Genomic DNA, 27,511 nt, shown 5'->3' with positions numbered 1-27,511 from the left:
GCTCTGGAAGGGTTCAGCAATAGGGATTTGACAGAACCAGGACAACAGCCCCAAAGAGACCAAAACTGCAAATAAACACATCTTAGTCTGTATAAAAGTTTTACACAGGAATTTTTAAGTATTTGCAAGTGAAAACAGACATATTAAAGTGAGTTATTAAACCAAAATAAAAAACCATGGCATTGAAGTCCAATATATTAAGGGTGCATCTACACTGCACCGTTATTTTGAGATAACTAGCATTATTTCAAAATAACAATGTGAGTGCCTACACAGTCATTCCATTATTTTGAAATAATTTTGAAATAACGGAGGGCTTATTCCAAAATATGTAAACCTCATTCTACAAGGAATAAGGCCTATTCCGAAACAGCTACTTCATAATAAGGCATGTGTAGATGCTCCACTGCTGCTATTTCAAAATAGTCCCTCATCAGGGCCTTTCTAACTTATTCCTCCCTAGTGCCTCCTGGGGTTCTAATTTGAGATAGCATAGAGAAAAAACAAAACCATTTACTGATTGTTATCTTGAATGCTGGGTCCTTAAATTCTTAAGTACCACTAATGGCTCTTACTAAAAAACCTATATTACAAAACAGGTTTCCAATTAATATTTCTAACATCACATACAAGAATGATATACACACAAAAATAGAATATACACATTCAGCAGATTGTAACTTTAAAATATGTCACATGGTGCATTTTGTCTAAAACATCTTTGAGTATTGCATATACTGTATTGCAAGCTAATTTTCATAAAGCATAGGAGATATAACATGTGGCGCTAGGACATATAAATGGAGGAAGGTTTTCTGTGTCCTCACACAGAGATCTTCCAAGGGGTATGTCAACTCATCTAGAGTTCATCTACACAGCAACATTATTTTGAAATAACTTAGTCCACATCTACACAGCAGGCAGTTATTTCGAAATAATGTTGAAATTCCATCAAGCTGGAGGACTTCTTACTCTGACCCCTGTAACCCTCAATGTACGAGGAGTAAGGAAAGTCAGAGGAAAAGTCCTCTATTTCAAAATAAGTGCTATGTAGACGCTCCCAGTTTTGAAATAAGCTCTGTTGAAATAAGCTACACAATTGACATAGCTCAACTTGCATAGCTTATTTCAAGTTAAGCCCTGCTGGGTAGACACACCCCTAGATATTTGCCACATTTTACAACAGGCTACATAAAAAGCACTAATGCACTCAATACAAAATGAAATTTCAAATGAGTTGTTTATACTGCCCTGTATACTGCACACTGAAATGTATGTTCACTATTCCAGTTCTCATTTTATCATATAATTATAAAATAAATCAAAATAAACAATTTTTCATTAATATGTGCTGTGAAACTTTTTTTGTACTTTTATGTCTATTTAAGAAAGTTTTTAAGTGAAGGGAAGTTTCGGGTACACAAGGCAAATCAGATGCCTAAAAGGAGTACAGTATTTTGGAAAGGTTGAGAGCAACTGAACTACTACACCCAATAGCTTAGTCATTAAGATCTTTATCTGTGCTCTGGGAGATTTGTGTTCAGATCTCTGCTCTACCTCTTTTCAAGCAACAACTTGAACTTATAATACAGTCAGATCTTCAACACACATAGTGCAAGCATGCACACATGCACATGCAAAACACCATTAACTTAGGCTATGTCTACACTGCAGGTAAAAGTCGAAAGAAGATATGGAAATTACAGTTTGCAATTTGCATATCGTTTTCCACTTTTCTTCCGAAAGAGGCTTCTCCGATATTTGGTCTGTCTAAACGGGGCCAAATGTCAGGAAAAAACCCTCTTTCGGACCATCCCTTCTTCCTCATAGAATGAGGTTTACAGGGATGCCAAAAAACGCCTCTGCTTTTCCAAAAAGCTCTGAAGTGTAGACATTGCTATAGGCACAGGAAGATTTTAGATGGGATGTTCAGACTTGGTGGTGGACAGAAATTCACAGAAACTCATGACAGGAAGATTTTATCTGAAGTATGATTTGACTGGGGTAATAAGCTCCAAATTGAGCATATAGCCAATCTGATCTATACACATATGCATGCAAATTTCAAGCTGCTATTCCTTGCTTTATATGGTTAAATAGTCTTTTGTCCAAAGTCTTTTTTTTATGGTTCTTGGCAAAGTAACATAGTAATCATAGTTAATGCAGGTTTTGAAAGAAAGGGAGTGAATCAGAACTTTGTTATAATGTGAAGCAAGCACAGGATAAAGTATTTGGATGTTCTGCCAGTTTTATAAAGATTGTCCTTAAATTTAGTTTTAAGATAATAACAGCTTTCATAGCAGGGGTTGTTTACTCTCCTTCTATAAGGATTTTACAGCAAATGTATACAAGTGAGAAAGGCTACTCATTGAATTGAAAACCGGTATTGTAATTTCAGTGCATCAGGACTTTGGTTTTTTTATATTAACATCACTTCACAGCAACCTGCAGCTCTGGCCAAGACACACACATGTTTTTCAAGGCACTATACAAACAGTATTTCCCATAATACTTTGCAATGTCGGCCATTTGTAGTACTATTCCTTTATACAAACAGGGAAACTATGGCTATGTCTAGACTCAGAGCTTTTCCGGGATACCTCTGGTATCCCGGAAAAGCTCTGCTGCATCCAAGGAATGTGTCCACTTTTTCAGAACAGTTTCCAAAAAAGTGGATGTGTTCTTCCGGCATCCCTGTCTTCCTCTCAGTGAGAGAAATAAGGGATGTTCCAAAAGAGGACTTTTTTCCCAAATTTGGCCTCATGTAGATTTCAGAAAAGCTTTCGGATAAAAAGCAGAAAAAGATACGCAAATTGCAGTTTACAATTTGTGTATCTTTTTCCAACTTTAATCGGCAGTCTAGACATAGCCTAAGACAAAAAGAGAGAAAAAGGCCAGAGTCAATATTGCTTGAGAGTACGTCTACACAGCAGCGTTATTTCAAAATAACATAGTGCATGTCTACACAGCAAGCCATTATTTTAAAATGATATCAAGATGGAGGACTTCTTACTTTGACGCCTGTAACCGTCATTTCACGAGGAGTAAGGAAAGTCAGATGAAGAGTGTTCTTCCTTCGACTTCCTGCTATGTAGACAGCGCCAAAAGCCGAGTTAAGCTATTTCGACTTTAGCTATGCTATTAATTCAACTTTTGCCCTGCAGTGTAGACGTGCCCTGAGTGACCTAGAAGATCAACATCAGACTTAGAACTAAAAATTCCAAAATGGCCTAGGGAATAGATCAGCGAACTGGGGAACCTGGATTCTATACCCATCTCTGCCATTGTCTGCTAGGTGATCTGGGGCAAGTCACTTAATCTGTCTGTGCTTTAATTTCCCATCTGGAAAAGGAGGATAATTGTACTTTTTCAGAAAGCTCTTTGAGATTTGGTGAAGAATGTGTTATGTAAAACAGAGGTATTATTATTTTCTAATCCTGAATTTACTACATCATTAAGCCCTGATTCACAATCCCTCTTCACTTAGTGTAGTGGTTTATGCCAGGAAAAAATAGGTGAAAATGCTATATTCTGGCTTGGCCGTATTACATGCCTACTTTACACATTGCTGGGAATGACTGCACAAGGTGCTGAGTTCTAGTGAATCAGCTGCTATGCAATTTGCCTAAACAACATAGTGAATGAGCAGTAAAGCCCAGATTATCAAGTTGAAGTCCTCGTCCCATGGCCTTTGCTTGTAAACCACATTGCTTTTCAGTGAAGCCCCATTGTTGGGAAACTGACTTTCTTGGATAAGATCTTCTGTATCACCTTTTTCAGTTCATCTCAAATGTGAATAAGGAATCTGGACATTGGCTGATGAAGCTCCTTATCCTGTAACTCTCTCTCTTTCTTTAGATACTAGCTATCCAGCATCATCATCTCCCCTGAGAAGTGAGCAGTTAATTCTGTGGCATTGCTGTGCTCTCTGGGATTGGGTTGAATTCAGCTGAACAACAAATGATTATTTAGTGAATGCTGTTAATTTGTTGTAATCTGAGGGCTGCTTAGAAAAGCTATTGGGGAGACCCACCCATCCCAGAAACAACTTGAAAGGGGATTACCTAGGTCATATGTATGTGTTCTGGAAAGAGTAAAAAGAGACACTTGTAGCATATATGTAGTCCAGCATAGAAAAACTCATTCAGCCTAATTCTCTGTTTTGTGCCAGTGTATCTCCATTGACTTAGTAGAGTTTTTCCTGATTTATTCCTGATCATAAGACGTTGAGCGCGAAACTTCCATATAGCATCTATAGCAGCTTGTAATGAGCTGCATATCAACAACAGATACTGTGCAACCTCAGCACAAAATATGTCGCCAAGGATTACCATTATGCACTACGGTGCTGGTGCACTTGATACTGTTCCTTGGAATAGGAGTATACATGTTCTCTAGAAGATTGCACTCTAGCAGATTGTTGTGGTTCATAGCATAGATATAAGTAAGGATGTTAAGAGGCAGGTAATTGGCTAGTCATGTAGTCAATACAATTTGTACTGACTACATGATTAATCAATAAGGGAAGCCTCAATCTGAGTTCATGCTGGGTCCAGGACCGCTGCAGCTCTGCATTTGATATGTAGTAAGAGCCGTCCATTTAGTACTATATTTAAAATGCAGAGCTGCAGCCGGGGTAGCTCCTTCACGGCAGCAGTCCCTGTCCACAGCAGCTAGGGCTGGCTGTAAAGACAGGCTGCTCTGGTAGCAGACCCTGTCTGCCAGGGGTCCCAGCTCACAGCTGAGATCCCCTGTGGACAGGGGCTGCTCCGTGGGATGTGCAGCAGCCTCTGTTCATGGTGAGCCTGGACCCACCACAAGCAGAGGCTGTTTCGCAGCAGCCTCACGTGGCCCCTGGCCCCCACTCTGCGCTGCTGCCACTGATAGAGGCAGCAGCATGGGTGGGGGTGGGGGAGGCAGGCAGCACAGCAGAGACTGGCTCCTGCTTTCCTCCCTTGCTGCCTCTGCTACAGAGTAGCAAGATGGGAGAAAAATGTGAATAATCAAGTAATTAACTTGACTAGTCACTTACATCCCTAATATAAGGAGACAGTGTTGTCCACTAGTAGGATTAGGATTCTCTTCCTGCCCCTGAGGTGCTAGGTGATAGTGGGCAAATCATTTAAGTATACAATGCTTCAGTTTCCCCATTGGCAAAATAGGGACAATACTGGCATTCTTTATAAAGCACACTGAGGTCTATGGATGAAGAGAGCTAGAAATTATTATTAGCTACCAGCAAGAGGCCATCCCCTTAGTCATGGCTACTCCTCCTTTCCCCTCCTTCATACCTACACAATGAAAGGGAGACGTAAGCCCATAGTGGGACACTTTCAAAGTTAGGCTCCTAACTCCCACTGACTTTCCATGGGAGCTGGGCACCTAACTGCCTTTTATATCTTTGAAAATCTTCTCCATATTGTGTATAAAGGGGCTGAGGAGAAAAGATTTGAGTTTTTGAGCCACAATAAACTACACGGGGCACAGTGTGTCCAAGAGGAATGATTATATGTGGATTTGAGAGCAATGCTTAAGAAAGACTAGAAAAAAAAACAATAAGGAAGACATTAAATTAGATCTGATTGGCTGGAAGAAATGAAATGACACTGGAATTGGAAAATATTAAACAAGATAAAACAAAGCCCATAAAATAATCCAAAAAGATAAATAAGAATAAACAGCTAAAAATATCTTACTTTAATTTCAGGGGCACTAAAATAATATTTGGAATCCTGTCAGATCATGTTCCAGGAAACAGTTATCAGTCTGGTCTAAAAAAAGAGAAGACAGGAGGAAGATTAAGGAGACCTAAAAATAGCTGACACCATAGAGCACACTGAATGATAAATAGGAGATAGGCACAGGGAAAAGTAGTAGTCCTATTGGATTGGGTAAGGGAATGGAATTTATTTCTGACTGTAAAATTGGGGTTTCAGAGTTTCGTTGTACCAAATCCATTTCTTGCTCAATAATGTTACAGATGGTCTTAGTACATTCCTTTTCTCCAATGATGGGTTTATGGTTTTGTAGGGGAGTTTCTACATAGTATGTTGAGAAATTCTGAATTGAATAGGTCTTTCACTGATGAATTGGATATTTGTCCTCAGTCACCTCTGTCTTGCACCTTGTATAGTTGTCACGTGCATGGCTATAATATGCTATCATGCCAGAACAGTAGCATTTTAATGCACTTTGCATGGGTGTTAACGATTACGTAGATGCCAGGCAATGCAGAATCAGGCCCATAGACTAGTATGAAACACCTTTTGTTTTGTTCCTGGTATCATAAGAAATGTGACCATCTCAGATATAAACTAGAAAGATATTGTAAAGGGGAGACATATTTTAAATAACTTTTTGTTCTTGGCAGATATGCAGTTTATATTATGAATTTAACATTGTGTATGCTGTTGTTTCTGATGCGTCTTTTGACTTGTATCGAAGGAACTTTGGATTTTTCATACAAAAATGAGTCAACACCTGTTGATTCAGTGGCAAGTAAAAAAGTCCCAGAATGCATCTAGCTAACTGCAATAATGTAAATTTGAGGGAAATTCCTTTCTGAGCCCTGCAATTGAACAGTTTGCCCTATAGCATGAGATCTGATTATTCTTATTTTAGTTTGCTGACAAGCATGAATGTTGTTAAATTTCATACAATAAAACTGAGTTGTATAAGGACTAATTAAAAGTATTTCACTCAGTGGCATCCTTTGCCAGTGTAGTCTTCGAACTGACTAACTACATATCCCATGGAGAATTACAGTCCACTTTAGTTCAGCATTTACAAGAATCTGTCAGTTACAATGACCAATTTCTGCAAACCCTAAACAACCGCCTTTTCATAGACTTATAGAATACTAGAACTGGAACGGACGTCAAGAAATTATCAAATCCAGTCCCCTGCCCTCATGGCAGGACTAGGCACTGTCTAGATCACCCCAATAGATGTTTATCTAACCTGTTCTTAAATATCTCCAGTGATAGGGAGTCCACAACCTCATAGGCAATTTATTTCAGTGTTTAACCATCCTGACACTTAGGAAGTTTTTCCTAATGTCCAACCTAAACCTCCTTTGCTTCAATTTAAGCCCATTGCTTTTGGTCTGTCATCAGAGGTCAAGAACAATTTTTCTCCCTCCTCCTTGTAACTCCCTTTTAGGTACTTGAAAACTGCTATCTTGTCCCTCTCAGTCGTCTCATTTCCATACTAAACAAACCCAATTCTTTCAGTTGTCCCTCATTGGTCATGTTCTCTAGACCTTTAATCATTTTTGTTGCTCTTCTCTGGACCCTCTCCAATTTCTCCACATCTTTCTTGAAATGTGGTGCCCTAAACTACACAATACTCCAGTTGAGGGCTGATGAGTGCAGATTAGAGTAGAAGAATGACTTACTGTGTCTTTCTCACAACACTTCTGTTAATGCATCCCAGAGTGATATTTGCTTTTTTATTTAGCTTGTGGTCTACTATGACCCATAGATCCACGCATAGTATAGATGGGCTGGTTTTCGATCACTTGGTTGTCAGCAACAGGCATCAGACTGCACCATGGTGGTGCATCAGAATAGTGGCAGCACAGCCCTCTTCACTCAGCCGATTCTGAGTTTCCACAGCACCTACATGTAGTGATGCTTCAGACAATTGAAACAATGTCAAGGGGGAAAAAGCCAGAAGGAATCTATAAGGCACTTCAGAATCCCTCATTATGCTGTCATCTTGGCATTGCAAGGACCTAAATATAGCAGTATGTTGTATTATGGGATAGAGGGAAAAAATCTGTAAATATTGGAGACTGGTGCTCATTTCATAACTTGCATAGTTTGGCTTTTCATTCTGTAGAAGAAAGAAGCAAAGAAAGGTACTGGAGTTGTAGTTGAGGAGGGGGAGGAGAAGAATGAAGCTGATAATTTATGGTTTATTTTCCATGTTATGCTTTTGTTACATGCTTAATGCTGCTGCAATTTTGTAATTTGAATATTCTCTATTGGCCAAGATTTTTTTAACAAGCCAAGGAGCACTTGGTGCAGGCCTGGAGAAGGGAGTGTGGTAAAGTGATTATAAGCCACTTGTGCCTGCCAAATCCTGGGGACAGTGAGCATTCATTCAGTCCAGTTCCTAAATTAAAATAGTCTGAGGTCTCCTCTAATTAACACCAGTAGTCAATGGCCTCTAAGAGCAAGTCTAGCAGCCAGGGATCAGGGGATATCCTGGTGACACTTCCTCTCCTGGTTATGCCCCTTAAATGAGTGGGCAGGAGTGAGATGGCTTCAGGCTGCTGTAGAGGCTCTATGATACTCAAGGATTTCCCTGACCATCTTTCAGTGGGGGTTTCCACCAGATACCTTGCTGTTTTTTGCCACCACGGCAGTGTAAAGCAGAGCCAGCTCATCGGGCAATCAGGGCTTCATACTGTACCCTAAAGCATGGTGGTTGCTTGCAGTGAAAAAAGAAGACACTGTTTCTTCCTTTATTTCCATAGGGTTTGCAAGCAGAGTAGTGCAAAACATCTTGTACCCCAGAATATGGTCCAGAATCTTGAACCATATAACACAACAAAAGTCTTCACATTATACCTTATATTGCTTTAGGCTGAGCTTTACCACAGATTCTAAGAGTTAAGCACCCAACTCCCATTGAAAATCAGTGAGATTTGTATGCCTAACTCTTAGACTGTTTTGAAAATCTCGGTCTTAAACTATCACTGCAGTCGTTATAAGTTAGACACCAAGGAATCTCTTTAAGACAACAGCTTTGTAGATTTAGCTACATTCACTATTGTTCATAAACCTGAATTAATGGCTATCAAAGCAAAAAATTATCTCATATAGGCTAGTTAAAATATCCAAAGAATGATGGAAATAATTAGGAAGAGGAAAAGGGTGTATTCAGTTCTTTGGACTCAAAAACATTGTCAACACTGGGGAAAGAAAAAAAACAATATATTTAGCAAGAGTGAAGAATAGAGAACTAGGAGGTCATGAGATAACGGGAGTAATTTAATGCAAATGTCCTAAATAGTTTTACTAGATAAAAATCCCAAGGAGGGTGCTCTCTACAACAGCAGCATACCTCTGAGTCTTAGCTCCCTCCTCCACATTAGTTGGACAGAGGCTTTAGTTCATTTCAGGATATTCATAACAACAAATCTCAGCAGACTACAACAGATTTCATATTACGGTGGGTTGGGGTGTTTTTAAGAGAGGCTGGGAAAGAAGAATTTAGGTAACTGAAATTCTGAAAAATCTTTTTTAGGCACAAATATGATGCTGGAGGAAATTATCATAACACAAGATGGGTTTAGCAGGTCCAGGAATTCATTGGGTCATTCATTTATGCAACTGATTAGTAAGGAAGGGTCATTCGGGATTAACCAAATCAAATTGAGGCCTTTATTTCTAATCAAAATGTGGGTTCCTGTAGAAGAAATGACAGCTTTGCTTTTCTTCTTGTTTTTCAATGTATTGTGAATTTTATATTCCTTAGAACAGGGGTGGACAAAAGGAGCTCCATGGGCTGGATCCAGCCCGCCAAGTGGGTTGATCCAGCCCGCAGAAGCTCTGCTGCTTCTCTACCCCCAGGCCAATTTATCCGCTCTGCCAGGAGCACGTAGCACTTTGAAGTGCCTCGTGCTCCTCGCAGGGCAGAGGTAGGGTGGTGGAAACTTTGCGTGTTCCTCCCGCCCCCAGGACAATCAGGACTTGGGGCCAGCGGAGCGTGTGAAGTCTCCTCCCACCCTGCCAGGAGCATGCAGCACTTCAAAGTGCTACGTGCTCCTGGCAGGGCAGAGAAAACTTTGTGCACTTCTGCCGCCCCCAGGCCAATTAGGGCCTGGGGTGGGGGAGAGTGTGAAGCCTCTTCCCACCTGCCAGAGGCATGGGTGCTTAGTGGGAAAGGGGGGGACAAAGGGACTCCCCTATCCCCAGACCAATCATGGTCTGTGGGTGGGGAAGCCCAGAAGCATCCTGGCCCTGCCCCGCCCCTTCTGTTTTAGGCCCTGCTCCTTGCAAGGTGGCCTGGGGCCACTTCAAAAAAATTATAAGTGGCCCCCAGCCAAAAATGATTGCCCACCCCTGCCTTAGAAGATGACTTAATAACAGTCTCAGCTCTGTGTCAGCCCTTTACGGTTCACATTACCTGGGTGAGAATTCCCTCAGCACAGGCACTGAGGCAAACAGACGGCTTTCCAAGGACCCCTTGCTTAGTGATGGGCAACCTGTGGCCTGTGGGCTGTAGGGGGTTCTGTGTGTGGCTCACGAGGCATTTTGTTTACTGTTGCCCATGCTCAGGGTTGCCAGATTCCACTGGTTTCTGTCTGCGTAGTTTTTTCTTATTGGTATTACTATAGTGACATCCATGTAAAGCACGGGCACGTGAAGTGAGGTGCGTGCTGATTGCATACATCATTGACTGTAAGAACTGGGTGCTCCCTCTGCATCCAATCAAAACGCTGCTACAGTTCAGTCAGCACACTCCACAAATTCTAGGTACACAAGCACCATTAGCAAAACTACCCTATCCCGAGAGGCTGTCTTGGTTACAATAATCTTGTGGCCCACTGAGATGAAGGAGGGCCACTCATATAGCCCACTCATTAGCCTAGGTTGCCCATCTCTTCCCTTGCTAGACCAAGCGTAGGGGGAGGTACCTGAGCCGGGACAGGGTCACGGTGCTTAATGCTGAAAATCATAGAATCATAGAGTCCTAGGGCTGGAAGAGACCTCAGGAGGTCATCGAGTCCAGCCCCAGCCCAAAGCAGGACCAACCCCAGCTAAATCATCCCAGCCAGGGTTTTGTCAAGCCCAGACTTAAAAACCTCTAGGGATGGAGATTCCACTACCTCCCTAGGTAACCCATTCCAGTACTTCACCACCCTCCTAGTGAAATAGTTTTTCCTAATATCCAACCTAGACCTTCCCCACTGCAACTTGAGACCATTCCTCCTTGTTCTACCATCCGTCACTACTGAGAACAGCCTCTCTCCATCCTCTTTGGAACCTCCCTTCAGGAAGTTGAAGGCTGCTATCAAATCCCCCCTCACTGGTCTCTTCTGCAGACTAAATAAGCCCAAATCCCTCATTCTCTCCTTATAGGTCATGTGCTCCAGCCCCCTAATCATTTTGGTTACCCTCTGCTGGACCCTCTCCTATGTGTCCACATCCTTTCTGTAGAGAGGGACCCAGAACTGGACACAATATTCCAGGTGTGGCCTCACCAGTGTCAAATAAAGGAGAAGAATAATTTTTCTAGATCTGCTGGCAATGAAAAGATTCGGGGCAGTGCCGTCATCTATAGGAGAACATTTCAGGGTGACTGGTGGAATTTAGACAGGCCCCCGGGACTACCTAAATTATTCTGGAGGCCATCTCAGTCGCCAGAGCAGCTCAGAATTTCTGTGCTACAACTTTGAAAGGCACAGCAGAGAATCTCACCCTTGGCAGACTGGTTTCCCCTCTTCAGTGCTGCCAGTTAACTTCTGTGCCAACACTCAGTAATGCTAGGTCTGCGCTCACACAGTTCTGTTGCTGCAGTTCAGGCCCAGCATTCAACACAGCTGATACTCCCATCCTGGACCTTTGAGCAGCGGCTTCCAGTCATGCTAAATTCTGCCCAAAGCTATGCCCCCTGAAATATATTAGTGCTCAAGATACCAGGCCACACCATGCACCGCATAAAGGGGGATAGGGCAGGATGGGAAAAGTATAAGTAGGTTCAAAAAAGCATTAGTTATGTTCATTAAGTATATGGTCCACCAATGGCTATTGGTCGAGATGGTCATGGAGACATACAATGGGGGGTCCCTAACCCTCTGGCTGCCCAGAGATGGGACTGGATGACAGGGGTTGCATCACTCAATAATTGCCTTTTCCTGTTCACTCTCGCTGAAGCCTCTGGTGCTGACCACTGTCGGAAGACAGAATACTGGGCGACAGGGACCATTGGTCTGACCCAGTATGGCCATTCTTAAGTCATTCCGTGAAATCATTTTAATGTAAGGAAAGATTCTGTTTGCTACTGATTAATTATCTCATGCAGCAAGTGACTCAGCTCTGCAGCCACTGAAACAAGAAAGGTGAAAGTTTTGGTACTTGATAGAGCAGGACCTATTGGTATTTGTCTTGTTTTGTTAGAACAAGTGTTCACAAAATTATGTCAGATTTACACTTGGTATAGCTAAAAGCTGTTGTGTTTTAACAGCATGTCAGCTGTTTGTGGTTAACTTTCGAATGGACCCTAGAATTAGCCATGACCCAATGACACGATGCATAATGATGTCCATGACTGTCCTTGTCTATAGCAAATGTTTAACTAGGTTATATCTACCTTGAGCCAGAGGTGTTGATGTATTTAGCAAGAATGAAGAATAGAGAACCAGGAGGCCATGAAATAACTAGAGTAATTTAATGCAAACTTTGAATACCCACATAAGTATTTCTGAGTGGCAGCTGCTACAGGGCTTGCTGTTTCTCGCTTTGTTTTTATTTAATAGCGACACACTGACAGACACTTACTTCATCTGCCTTGCAGATATCTGCTACATCTTGCTTGTCAGACATGACCTTTGTTTGAGTGGTTTGAGATGACTTGCATCAACCCAACTTTGATACTTGTCCCCAGGCAGCGGAACAGTTAACAAAAGCAGAGCCACCTTTGACTTACGGTAACAATAAATAATTATCTCAGTGATATTTTCATTAGCCTGCCTCACACTTTAGCTCAAGCAAAATGTGAGATAAAGATGATTTTGAAATGTTCTCAGCAGCATTTAAAAACCACAACACGTGCAAGTGGCCAGCCAGAAGCATGTATTTCAGCACACTACACTCGGAGGTTTCTCTATGCATGCAAGGGTTAATAGCTCTGGACCTGCTACATGAATTAAGCTCAGTCCATTAATGGACTGTCCTTTGACCTTTACATTGGTAATATGTGAATAATTTGTGCAGGGGAACAAATCATGGTAGTTAAACAAAAGGGCCTTTCAACAAACATTTTGATTCCCGTAAATTCGGCTTGGGAAAATTAATGTTAGTCATCCGGTACACTAGTAAGTATTCTTTCAATTAAATTCTTACAGAGTTTTAGCTTTATTGCCTACTGCCTAGGGCAGAGAAAATTCAGAGCAAGGTCAAATCCAACACATACATTGATCTGAAGGTCTCCTATGCCTCCGAGCTGCCATATGTTATTTTGACAACAGGACTGCCAGAAATGCAGCTATATGCAAGGCTATGCATATCTATAAAAAGCAGATACATCACAAATCGTGTAAGATCCATAATAATGGAAAAACTATGCTATTGATTTGGTAATATGGTTGATTTAGAAAGCAAATGTTAGTTCAGAATATTTCTATTTTGATCATTTTAACTCAAGTTCTACTTGCAGCACATGGCTCTATTGGTATTAGAAAATGGCCAATCAAAGAAAAATTGCCCTTGCTGATATTATTCATGCCTTCTTTTAATGTTTGATGTTGAACAAATGAATGAGGAACTTTCAGTGGTCCAACTGGTGAATGCTGTTGTCATCCAAACAGTGATCTGTTTTTTTCTACATGAGTGTGTGGGACAATAAGAAAAATGCTGATTTTAAACATGTGCTCTTGAAGATCCTTATAAAATAGCCAACTGTAGAACACACATCATTATATAAATACATATTGGTTAGGAATATTAAAACCAGCAGAGTATGCAATCAGTTAAATCAGAACATTGTACGGCTCTTTAGCTGGTCACTTTTCCTACTATAAATTCTCAATAAATGAATGGAATTCTATGAATGTGTAATCGAGCTTTCAGGAAGCATGGAAAATTAATAGATCAATCACACTAGCATATTCATCTCTAATCTGTTTTTTATAACTGTGGACATGTTTGCGTTACAGAAGCCCACATATTTCTTTTCCCGGTGTGTATACTAAGAGTTATGATGTTGGTTCCACCATCAATTGCATTACGTGCAGTACAGTGACTCACCAATTTGTTCCAAATAGGGAGTTTTTTTATTTTTTTCCATCTCATTTCTATGGGGTAAGCCCACTGAGTTTATGCTGACTTCCATTTTTTTCCAATGTATTTTTCATTCATGATTAGAGGCTTGATTAGCTCTTTGGTCAGGCACTTACTATTAAACTACAATCACTCTTAGGAGTTTTGAAATCTGATTTCCTAATTTCCTTGTCAATGTCTTAAACTGCTGTTCCACAATTGCTAGATTATCATCCAAGGCATAAGCACTGGTTTTTTTCTCTCATGTTGTACTTAAAATGCCCTACACTTTTATGCTAGTGTGAAGACATGTTTTTCAGCATGTAAATGCAATCCTTGATAATTCTTTTTGCTCTTTATAAGGGGGATTTAGCAAGATTGTCCAATGCAATGGTTGCTTGATTGCAATTATTTGAATACATATAGTTCCTTTCAAAATAAAACTAGTATACTATGATGTTGGTCAGATAACTAAGTATTTGTGCCTAATAAAATACTTTGATTTATTGAGCACTGCTACAGTAATTTTGCAGTAGTTGCTTTGAGGGTCATGCATACATGTAATTGTCTATTAAGCATGCTTTCTGTAGGCATTGTAAAAAGTGCTTGCAAAATGAGTAATATGATAGCCTGGTAAGATACTCTTGAGAAACTGCTGCAATGATCAACTTCTAATCTCAATTTTTAGCTCTCCTTAAGCAGTGTTGTATTTGATACAGTGTGCTTTGTCACTGCTTTCACTGCATCTTTTTAACTACCATCCTTGTGATCATCTAGTTTGACCTCATGCACATCACAAATCATAGATCCTCACATTTATTCTAGTTCTTACCATCAAGTGACCTGAGCTCCATGCTGCAGAGGAAAGTGGAAAAACCCTCAGGGTACATCTAGACTACAGGCTTTTGTCGACAGAAGCTTTGTCGACAGATACTGTCGACAAAGCTTCTGTCGACAAAGAGCGTCTAGACTACATTCAGTTCTGTCGACAAAGCAAGCTGCTTTGTCGACAAAACTCTGTAGTCTAGACACAACCCTAGATGCAATAACACCTTCTGTCGACAGAACTCTGTCGACAAAAGGCGTTATGCCTCGTAAAATGAGGTATACCAGCGTCGACAAAACTGCTGAGTTCTGTCGACGTTATGTCAACAGAACTCAGCGGTAGTGTAAACGCAGGTTTAGTTTTGTCGACAAAAGTCCACTTTTGTCGACAAAACCCTGTAGTCTAGACACACCCACAGGGTCTCTGCTAGTTTGACTTGGGGGAAAATTGCTTTCTGACCCCAAATATGGTGAGTAGTTAGACCCTGAGCACATGGACAAGACCCACAAGCCAGACACATGGAATTCACTGTAACTTCTCCATCTAGTAACACTGTAATTTCACCAACCACTGAAGATATTTGCTACTGGCAGTCACCGATGACCCATATGCCACTGAACAGACCATCCCATCTATGAATGTGTCAAGATCATTCTTAAAGCCAGTGAGGTTTTTTGCCTCCAGTATTCCCCATGAGAGGCTGCTCCAGAACATCACTCATTTGATGGTTAGATACCTTCACCTAATTTCAAGCCTAAATTTGTTTATGGACAGTTTTATCTGCATTTGTTACTGTGCCAGCATTGGCCCTTAACTGAAATAACTCCTCTCCCTCCCTAGTGTTTATCCCTCTGATCTATTTATAGAGAGCAATTCTATTTCTCCTTGAGGTGTTTGTGCTGGACTGGTTTCTGGTGACTTTGCTGTTTATGTTTTGTGTTTTGCTTCTTTAAAAATATGTGTAGAGCAAGCTAACCTCGACTACACCAACAACTGCCTTTCTATGCCCCTTCTGATCATGCTGATGGGAAAGGAATGCAGGAGACCTGGAGCAGCTGCATCCAGGGTTTGTTGCCTGAGAATAAGGGCTCCAAATGGAACATGGAATTAAATAAGCTGCCCACAGAGGCATCCTACCCTAATGTTACTTGTTCCCAAGAGGGGAAGTGGTTGTCATTGGGGAGGGGAATAGCAGAGTGGCAGCAGGTGTTGGCTAGGTACTTCCTGGCAACTGAGGGCTGTGAGGAATGTTGGAGGTGCAGGGTCTTGCTCCTTCTATGGTCATACCTGTACAAAGTGGGTGTAAAATGTTTATAGTGTGTGTAGCATTCACTACACAAGACAGTGGAGAACTGGACCAGGAGGTAGCAGTATTTGCTGCTGTACAAGGGTGGAGAAGCAATGGTAAGTGCTGCTTTCTCTGCTACTTCACCAGAGGCCTCCAGCTGGCTAAAGCAAACTGAATATCAACCCTGAGACTTCGACTTTATTTGGGACTGACAAAATGCCACAATTCATGGATTTATTCAGGTTGTACAGAACCCAAATGCCCCACCCTTTCATGGAGGTCAGCTGGTGATGTCGTTAAGTGTCCCAGCCCTGCAGAGTTTGCTTATTAAAGGTCTGATCTGTAGCCCGTTAATGGGAGCCCTTCCACCACTTCAGTGGCTTTGGACCAAGTCCTCTATGACTCGTCATTGATTAGGATCTCTTGGCCTAAGTGCATTACCTTTTCCACACTTTTAAATAGCTTTAGAATTATTGCTTAAATAAATATTTAATTTACATGTCACCGCCATTTATTAATGCCACCAATGCTGTTTTAAAACAATCCATCATATTACAACAGACTTGGAGATTGTAATTCCAAAGTACAGTCCCCACTATCAGAGTGACCTACCTATTAATTCTTGCTCTGTACCTGCCAAAGATTTCAAAAGGCTAGTAAATGTCAACCGCCGACTAAGAGGCTCTCTGGTTTTTAGCAACCTGAGGTGCCTGTTCCTGCTGAGCAGGTTGCTAGTTACATTGTATCAGCGCACAGGCAGTATTGTCGCTTGTGGTCTAAATTCTATGTGCTGTGTGTACATTTCTTTAAATACATGAAATAGATTGGCTCAAGGGACTGTTAGTTAAATACACAGGCTGGATTATACCCACACCCAACTACCAAACCTCTCTGTCATGCACCTTGTAGCAAGTGGAGAAATAGCCAGAGAACAGAACTGCCCTGACCAAATTCCTTCCTTCCCAGAATGCACTATGTGAGGAGAGGGGCAGGGGAGTGCAGAACCAGTGGCTCTTACTCCATGTCTGACAAGGAAGGCTTTCTGTGCCAGTGGCTTTTTCCATGGGGCTAATCCTGACATGGGCCCTCAACGTAGAGAAGGCCATAGTTGTATGCTCTAGGTGTGGGATGCGTCAGGTTAACAGAGCTGGCCTTGCTTAGGCACACTTCTCAAGCACTCTGCAAAGGGGCTGTACATGGGGGAATTTGACTGCAAAGGATGACATTGCTAGCTAGACTAAAAAGTTCTCTTTTTAATTGATATAAAGTTTAGCTGCACAAAGTGACCATATTGTTGCCTAAGCTCACCTGGGAACCAAGCTGAAGGAACTCTTAGTTCAGAGGGTTTGTTTGCTTAGGCCAGGGGTGGGGAATCTGTGACCCGCAGGCCAGATCCAGCTTGCAGTTTCTTTTCATCCAACTTCTGGTAAGTCCCCATGCAGCAGGCGGGAAGCCCTGAACCTCAACACCCCCCACGCAGGGCTGGAACTGTGAGCGTGTGTCCCTGCAGCCCGTAAGCAGAGGGGAGGCTCTGTGTGCTGCACCCCAAAGCAACACAGGCGCTGCAGCTCCCATTGGCCAGAAATCATGATCAATTGCTGGGGCAGTGCCTTGCATGTGCTGGCAACACATACCGTGCAGAGCTGCCTAGCTCCTCTGCCTAGGGGCCAGACTTGATTCATAGACTCAGGGTATGTCTACACTACAACGTTAATTCGAACTAACTTAGTTCGAATTAGTTAATTCGAATTAAGCTAATTCGAACTAACGGATCCAGACTAAAAAACTAGTTCGAATTAGCATTTTGCTAATTCGAACTAGCATGTCCACATTAAGTGGACCCTGAACCGGGCTTAAGGATGGCCAGAAGCAGTGCCGGCAGGGCATCAGAGGAGGACTTAGAGCATGGAGATGCTGTCTCAGGCTAGCCGAGGGCTGTGCTTAAAGGGTCCCGACCCCCACCTCAGACAGACAGTTCTCAGGGGTGCCCCGCTTGAAAACCAGTCCTGGCTTGGAGTGCCCTGAGTGCCCACACTGGGCACATCACAGCACTCGGCCATCAGCCCGGCTGCACTTGCCACAGGCTGCCATCTGGGGAGAGGGGGCAATTGGGGGGCTGTAGGAGAGCTTCCACCCCCAGAAGCCCGCAGAGCCAGCCCAGTCCTCCCCATCGGGGGCTCGTGCCCCATTCCTCCCTCACCTCCTTCCACTTACCCTTCCCTAGCCCCTCTTCTTGATGTACAAAATAAAGATAACGTGTCTTCCAAAATGGAATCTGTCTTTATTGAACAAAACTGGGGGAGACTGGAAAAAGGAGGTGGAAGAGGGGAAGAGAGAGGCTGGGAGAGGGGAGGGCAACTAAAATGATCAGGGGTTGGGAACAGGTCCCATATGAAGAGAAGCTAAAGAGACTGGGACTTTTCAGCTTAGAAAAGAGGAGACGGAGGGGGGACAGGATAGAGGTCTCTAAAAGCATGAGTGGGATGGAGAGGGTGCATACAGAAAAGTTCTTCATTAGTTCCCATAAAGAAGGACTAGAGAACACCAAAGGCTCCCACTAGTTCGAATTAAGGGTCTACACAGCCCTTAATTCGAACTCGTAAGTTCGAACGAGGCTTAATCCTCGTGGAATGAGGATTACCTAGTTCGAACTAAGCGCTCCATTAGTTCGAATTAAATTCGAACCAACGGAGCGCTAGTGTAGCGCCTATGAAAGTTAGTTCGAACTAACGTCCGTTAGTTCGAACTAACTTTGTAGTGTAGACATACCCTAATATATTTAAAAAGTGCAATCATGTCCCCCCTCAACCTTCTTTTGGTTAAAGTAAACAAGCCAAGCTCCTTGTGTCTCCTTTCATAAGACAGGTTTTCCATTCCTCGGATCATCCTAGTGGCCCTTCTTTGTACCTGTTCCAGTTTGAATTCATCCTTCTTAAACATGGGAGACCAGAACTGCACACAGTATTCCAACTGGGGTCTCACTAATGCCTTGTATAATGGCACTAACACCTCCTTATCCCTACTGGAAATACCTCGCCTAATACATCCCAAGATCGTATTAGCCTTTTTCACGGCCATATCACAATGGCGGCTCATAGTCATTCTATAATCAACCAGGACTCCGAGGTCCTTCTCCTCCTCCATTACTTCCAACTGATGTGTCCCCAGCTTATAACTGAAATTCTTGTTATTAATCCCTAAATGCATAACCTTACACTTCTCACTATTAAATTTCATCCTATTGCTATCACTCCAATTTACAAGGTCATCCAGATCTTCCTGTATGATATCCCGATCCTTTTCTGAATTGGCAATAGCTCCCAACTTTGTGTCATCTGCAAATTTTATTAGGACACTTCCACTTTTGGTGCCAAGATCAGCAATAAAAAGATTAAATAAAATTGGCCCAAAAACTGATCCCTGAGGAACTCCGCTAGTAACCTTCCTCCAACCTGACAGTTCACCTTTCAGGATGACCCGCTGTAGTCTCCCCTTTAACCAGTTGCTTATCCACCTCTCAACTTTCATATTAACCCCTATCTTTTCCAATTTAACCAATAATTCCCCATGTGGTACTGTATCAAATGCCTTACTAAAGTCGAGGTAGATCACTGCATTTCCTTTATCTAAAAAATCTGTTACTTTCTCAAAAAAGGAGATCAGGTTGGTTTGGCACGATCTACCTTTTGTAAAACCATGTTGTAATTTGTCCCAATTGCCATTAGCCTCAATGTCTCTAACTACTTTCTCCTTCAAAATTTTTTCTAGGATCTTACATACTACAGACGTCAAACTAACAGTCCTATAGTTACCCGGGTCGCTATTTTTCCCTTTCTTAAAAATCGGAACTATATTAGCAATTCTCCAGTCAAAAGGTACAACCCCTGAGTTTAGAGATTTATTAAAAAATTTTGCTAATGGACTTGCAAGTTCATGTGCCAGTTCCTTTAATATTCTTGGATGAAGATTATCTGGGCCCCCCGATTTACTCCCATTAAGCTGTTCAAGTTTGGCTTTTACCTCGGATATGGTAATATCTACCTCCTTATCTTTAGTCCCATTTGTTAACTTACCATTATCCCTAAGCTCTTCATTAGCCTCATTAAAGACTGAAGCAAAGTATTTGTTCAAATATTGGGCCATTCCTAGATTATCCTTAACCTCCACTCCATCCTTAGTAATTAGCGGTCCTACTTCTTTTTTTGTTTTTTTCCTATTTATATGGCTATAAAATCTTTTACTATTGGTTTTAATTCCCTTTGCAAGGTCCAACTCTACCTGACTTTTAGCCTTTCTCACTTTATCCCTACATGCTCTAACCTCAATAAGGTAGCTTTCTTTACTGATCCCTCCCATTTTCCACTCCTTATATGCTTTCTGCTTTTTCTTAATCACCTCTCTGAGATGCTTGCTCATCCAGCTTGGTCTAACACACCTGCCTATACATTTTTTCCCTTTTCTAGGGATACAGGCTTCTGACAGCTTCTGCAACTTTAACTTAAAATAATTCCAGGGCTCATCAACTTTAAGATCCATAATTTCTTTAGTCCAATCAACTTCCCTAACTAATTTCCTTAATTTACTAAAGTTAGCCCTTTTGAAATCAAAAACCCTAGTCTCAGATTTATTTTTGCTTATCCTTCCATTTAATTTAAACTGAATTAGCTCATGATCACTCGAGCCAAGGTTGTCTCCTACAACCATTTCATCTATGAGGTCCTCGCTACTCACCAAAACCAAATCTAAAATAGCATCCCCCCTTGTTGGTTCAGCAACTACTTGATGAAGGAATTCATCAGCTATCACATCTAGGAAAATCTGAGCCCTATTATTATTACTAGCACTTGTTCTCCAGTTTATATCTGGAAAGTTGAAATCTCCCATGATTACACAGTTTCCATGATGGCCACTTCAAGAACAGCACAGGGACAGGGCAGCCAGGGAACCTTGCTTAGCCCCTCTGCAGCATGAACCTGGAGTGACCTGAGGTAAGTGCCACTCAAGAGGAGCTGTACCCTGAATCCCCTCCTGCACTCCAATCACCTCCTGTACCCTAACTCCCCAGCCCTGAGCCCCTTCCATGACCAAATTCCAGCCCAGAGCCAATATCCCAAACCTCTCCCACACCCAATCCTGAACCAGTTCCTGCATGCTGTGGAGACCATTGCATATTTAGCTAGAAGCCATTTTGTATAACAGAAACCATTTCAGCTTCTCGCTTTAGCACATAGACCAGAGTGAACTTTCTATCACCCCCATGTTACAAGCCAGACAGATGTGCTATTAGAATGTGTTAATTGGGTTGGTTGAGAAAGGAGATTCACTCCCTAATACCTGCCCACCATCTTGCTGAAAATGCTTTGTTTTTCTAAGTTTAATTGATGATTTCTGTAATAGGATGCCCTGACGTCAGACTGTTTTGTCAAGGGTATAAAGATACTAGGACTGATTGTATTAGCAGCCTTACTGGGCCCAGCTCTGCTGGGACCACGTTTGGCTCACTTTGCCTTATTGATCAATAAAGCTATCTGATTAGCCACCTAAACTGAGTGAGGCCTTTGCTTCAACAATGCCAAGCCACTTGATCCAAGCCTGGAGCTCTGTCCTGCACCCGAAATCCCTCATTCCAAGTCCCATCCTAGAGAACAGCCACAGGCCTCACCCCAACCACCCACCCCCAGCCCAGAGCCCTCTCCCACACTCTGAACCCCTTATTTCTGGCCCCACTCAGGAGCTTAGGGGAAGCCCTGAACCTCCATGCTCCCTTGTGAGGATGTATCTGGTTGCAACTGATTTTTTTCCAGTGAGTCAATGGCCCCCCTGACTTAGGAATATCTGGTATGTCTGCAAGTGGAATTCTAGACGATGGGTTTTGGTCCTTTATTTCCCATGACCTGGAAGCCTCTTAGGCTAGGTCTACATTAGGGGGCATATGTTGAACTTAAGTACACAACTCCAGATACATGAATAGAGAAGCTGGAGTTCACATACCTTAGTTCAAATAACTACAGCATCCCCACTGCAGGAGGTTGATGGGAGAAACCCTCCCATTGGCTGCCCTTTCTCCTCAGGACCTGGTGGAGTACTGGAGTCCATGGGAGTGTGATCAGTGGTTGATTTCTGATCCATGACTTGGATTGTGCCCCATTCCTCCCTCTCGGCCTCCCACTTACCCTTCTCTAGCCCCCCCTTCCTGATGTCAAATAAAATGCACTTTTGTCTCAAAAATACAAACTCTGTTTATTTAACAAAACTGGGGGGGGGGATGAAACTCTGGGGAGATTGGGAAGGGCGGTGGGAGAGGGGAGGAGAAAGGGTGGAAGAGGGGAGGGGGAAAACTTGGAGGAGGGAGCTGGAAGGGGGAAGCAAGGGGAAGAAGGGGGAGGGGAAGATCAGCGATCAGAGGTGGGGGTCTCACCAGGCCAACCGCCTCCCAGCACCGTGGGGGAGGGGGCCTTGGCGTCCCGAGGAGGGTGTGGAGGTTGAGGACGAAAAGGTGGGAGGGGGGCAGGAATGGGAGGAGGAACAGTAGCTGGCGGGGCAGCAGGTGCGGGACCAGCACGGGGCAGCATGCTCTGCACCAGGGCCTGTAGATGGTGACAGATGGCACGACCCTGGGCAAGCAGCTCCTGCTGGAACTCCCGTTCTTCCTGCACCTGCTGCTCCATGATCCGGGTCTGGGCTCGCAGGGCCTGCAGGTGCTGCTCTCTGTACCCCTGCTGTGTGATGCTGGTCCTGCTGAGGCTGCGGATGCGGGAGCATGTCCCGGGTGGGCTGGTGCACCCTGCACAAGCAGCTGGTGCGGCTGTAGAGAAAGAAGAGAAGTGGTAAGGTCCCCCTGGGGACATAGTGGATGATGCCCAGCCCTCCATGCAAGGTGAGAGTGACCGTGCCCTGCACCGTCAGAGCCGATGTGCTTGCGCAGAGGCCATGGTTGGCATGTCTGGCTCTGCCTGGGAGTGGGAGCTGCCCCGAGACCACACCCATGCCCCTGTGTCGTGTATAGTGCGGCCGGGGCGGGGCGGGGGGAGATATCCCCATCCCCTGTGTAGAGAGGACGTGTGAAGGGAGGGTGTCCTGCTGTGTCCTGCCCCGAGATCAGGAGCATGTCGGGTCTCTTCACACCCATGTATGGCTATCTGGCCACAGCCCCTGTGTGGCATGCAGCTGGACCCACCTGCCCAAGGGTGGCACGGCACGTGCCAGCACATGCACAGGTGGCTGCGTGATCCGTTGGAGGCATGGCCCACGCATGCAGTCCCTGTTCTCCCTCCCCCCCAGGTAGGGGACAGTGCTGGCACTTACCTGGTATGGCCTCCCTGGATGACCCTGCCGACTCCAGCACCAGGACAGCTGGTGGTAGCCCCTCTGCTGCGCCCGGGTCAGGGCCCTCAGCTCCTGGCTCGCTGCCTCCCGGGCTGGTGCGGACCGCCCCGCCCTCCAGGATTCAGTCAAGGGTGGGGAAGTAGGGGCAGGTGCAGCCCCTGCTGCAGTGCTGCCCCTGGTGGCCCTGGCATACGCCTGCCTGAGCTCCTTTATTTTCAGGCGCACCTGCTCCTGGTTGCGCCTGTGTCCCTTGCAGGCCATGGTGGCCGCTATGTGGCATTCCTCCAACTGATGAGGAGATCATGGACATTGGGGGCCTCCCTCCACACCTCAAGGAGGTCCATGATCTCCGCAGCAGTCCAGGCGGGCGCACGCCGTCTACAGCCCCTGGCTTGCCCCGGGCACTGGGGAACTGGGTGGGGGATACTAGACTGGTGCTGGCTGCCCGGCTCATTGTCTGGCCACTGGGTGCAGAGATGTCAGGGCTGGCTGTCTGCATGCAGGCCTCTGGCTCGCACATGCTCAGTGGCCAGACTCTACCTCTTTAAGAGCCCCGGGGCTGGAGGAGAGGAGAGGAGTTTTCCTGATTGGCCCAGAGTGGCCACCAGGGCTTCCTGGGAGGGCTGGAGGCCCCTTATTTCGAAGTAAGTATCTACACAGCACTTAATTCGAATTAGCTATTTCGAATTTAGCATTTTTCCTCATAGAATGAGGTTTACCAAATTTGAAATAAGCATGTGTAGACGCTATTGAAGTTAATAACTTTGTAGTGTAGACATACAGGCTGTGTCTACACTGGCCACATAACCCGTAATAGCTATGGAAATGAGAGAAGTCAGAATAGGGAAATGCGCGGGGGATTTAAATATCCCCCGCGGGATTTAAATAAACATGGCCGCCGCTTTTTTCCAGCTTGGGGAAAAGCCGGAAAAGAGCGTCCAGACTGGCGCGATCCTCCGGAATAAAGCCCTATTCCGGAGGATCTCTTATTCCTAGGAATATTGCAAGTAGGAATAAGAGATCCTCCGGAATAGGGCTTATTCCGGAGGATCGCGCCAGTCTGGACGCTCTTTTCCGGCTTTTCCCCAAGCCGGAAAAAAGCGGCGGCCATGTTTATTTAAATCCCGCGGGGGATATTTAAATCCCCCGCGCATTTCCCTATTCTGACTTCTCTCATTTCCATAGCTATTACGGGTTATGTGGCCAGTGTAGACACAGCCACAGAGATGTATGTCTTCTTTAATTTCTGACATAAGTAATCATAGGTGGGAAGGGCTCCATCTGAAACTAATTTCTTTCTAAAGAAAAAGAAGAAGAAAATCATCCTTGTATGAGTTCATTTCTTCTTCTCCCTACTCTAGAGCTTTCTGAGGCACAAACTCCATCACATCCAGGGAGCAAGTTTTCTCTTCTGCTTTTTTTTTTTTGAGGAAGAGCAAACGTGCTCTCTCAGGGAACCCTGTATACCTCCTTCTACGAGGAATAAGGGCTTCTCGGAAGAGGAGGCTTTTCCGCCATTTGGCCCCATCTTAATGGGGCCAAGTGGCGGAAAAGCCTCTTTCAGAAAAGCAATCGGAAAAAAAAACTATAGTTTTTTCCGAAAAAAGATTATAGTGTAGACCTAGCTCTGGTTTTATGCTGCATGGGTGATTTAGCTCTGGTCTACACTAGGGAGTTATTTTGAAATAACTCGCCTTATTTTGAAATAACAAAGAAGTTACCACAACCACACTACCAAGCCTATTATTTTGAAATATAGGGCTGGTTATTCGAAATAATAACTCCTGCTTTCCTTGGGAAGTTACTATTTCAAAAGAAGTTATTTTGAAATAATTTCCTGGTGTAGACGTGCCCCCACACAACTTCCCAGTCCCAGAATAGTTCAGCACTTCCCATATGGAGGGGTGATTTTGTTTTCCTGCTAACTGAATACCTCCAAAGGCTACATATTTTTGCTAAATAGTCCCTAAAATTGATAGTGAACAACATGTTTTACGATGACTTTTTGGCCTATGTAAAATGAGCCAATGGTTCCAAATACAGCTCCCGATGGGCTGGAAATCACAAATCAATATCAGTTTCCACTGATTGTCATCTCTGTTATTTTAGACACCAAGAATTAAATGAGCTATAGAGATTGAATTATTTACTCTCCCCTACTACACGCCATGAGCATGGGCCTTCCAAAAGAGCTGACACTGCACAACTGGGACTGTGGCATATCCTGGGGATAAATACTGGATGTCAGTCAGTAGAGCTGAAGGAATCCTCAGGCCTCTTGGATTACATTTAAAAAATACTAGTGCCAGTAGCATTCGTTTATTTCAGACTTTATGCAGAGAGAAAAAAGAGCATCTATTTTCTAAATTCAGATTGTGCTGCAGTGCCTTGGGATTTGATTGTGTCCTGATCTTACCTGGCTACACAGGGGAGTAACGCCCCATGCTCAAGGAACTGCCCGGCCATCTAGTTCCCTGTGGCCTGGATGTGGTGGGGGAGAATGGCAGCTGTGCACCTGATACTCCCCTCTGCCAGCAAGTGGTTGGGGGAGTGGAAAGAGTTTTGGTTCTTACCCCACTTTACATGCTGGCAGCAGGAGCGCTCTCCCTTGAGTCACTATTTATTCCTAGACTTCCTTATGGGGTGGTGCAATGACACGGGTTGAGACTAAAGGCAAAATCTAGCCCTTGATGTCATAGGTTTGTTTAGTAATCCTGGGCTTACCACTGAAAAGGCCGAGAAGGAGTTTCATCCATTGAATCAAACACAGCAGTCTTTTGTGTTTGTGTGTTTTGCACTAGAGAGAAAGCAAAGAAGTATGGCATTAAGCTGCATTCCTTTCTAACGGGTGCAAAGTCTGTGTCACATGGCTCCCACTAGCCAGCTTGCAACTCTTCACAACCCTTATGAACAGAAGTAGTAAACAGTAATCTTAACTCATACCCATTGATATATGAATAAGGGGGGAAGCAGACGTCATTAATTGTTTTGAGATCATTACTAGATACTGTAGTAACACAAGGCTTTGACAAACTCCTCCTCCACTTCAAACCCTCTCACTTATAACAGGTGTCCTGCATTCTCTCAAAGAACTTAGGACCCAGCAGTGAGGACAAGTCTGGAGACCTCCTGGAAGAGAACTCTAACCTCCCAGCGCTGCATCAGAAGCTAAGGGCTGCAGAATTAAGGAGCATACGAGACAGTGCAGCCTTATAAAAGAGAGAGCCTAGGGGAAAATAACTTCTGAAAGACAAAAAGGTTAAAAATTGAACCACAAGCAAACTAGAAGCTAAGCTGTCAAGGCTGCATAGAAGGAGAGCTTCCAATTAAGCCAATGTGGGGTTCTAGAAAAGAAGAGAACCAGTTTAAGCAAAAGACATTCCTCCCATTTCTGTTAATGGGAGCAGAGACACTTAATCTGTTTTTTTGTGTGCTCCTGGCATGGTTGGCATGTTGTCCAGGGAGTCTAGCAGAAAGTGTCATCTCTGAAACCAGCATTCCAAATATGGTGTTTGAAACCTCCCAAGAGACATTAGAGAAAGCTGTAGAAATAAGCAACAGCAGCAGTGGAAGCAGCAGCCAGGGATACCAGATAGTCACCTTCGATTGGCTTGCAGTTCATGTGCCTTTTATTATTACATTCTGGATCCTAGTGGCTGCCTCATCTCTAATTGGTAAGTACTCTTGACTAATTAAAGTGTATTTGAATATTATGCATAGATAGTCAAAAATACAGGAAAATGCAGTTTTTTCCTGATCACTTTCATGAACATTCCAGAAAAATCAGTTGCTTTATTAGCTGACTAAAAAACTACAAAAACGTATCAGAAAAAAATGCAAAAAAAAAAATCATAAGACAGAGATGAAGGGTTGGAAGAAACCTCAAGAGGTCCTCTAGTTTAGCCCCTTGTGCTGAGGCAGGACCAAGTAAACTTAGACCATCCCTGACCAATGCTTGTTCAAACTGTTCTTAAAAACCTCCAGTAAGGGGGATTCCACAAACTCCTTGAATTCCTATTCCAGAGCTCAACTATCTTGATAATTAGCTTTTCCTAATATCTAGTTTAAATCTCCCTTGCT

The sequence above is a fragment of the Pelodiscus sinensis genome, chromosome 2 (assembly GCF_049634645.1).
Source record: "Pelodiscus sinensis isolate JC-2024 chromosome 2, ASM4963464v1, whole genome shotgun sequence".
Taxonomy (NCBI): Eukaryota; Metazoa; Chordata; order Testudines; family Trionychidae; genus Pelodiscus; species Pelodiscus sinensis.
The sequence above is the reverse complement of the archived record's forward strand: the minus strand, read 5'-3'. Positions refer to the sequence as shown.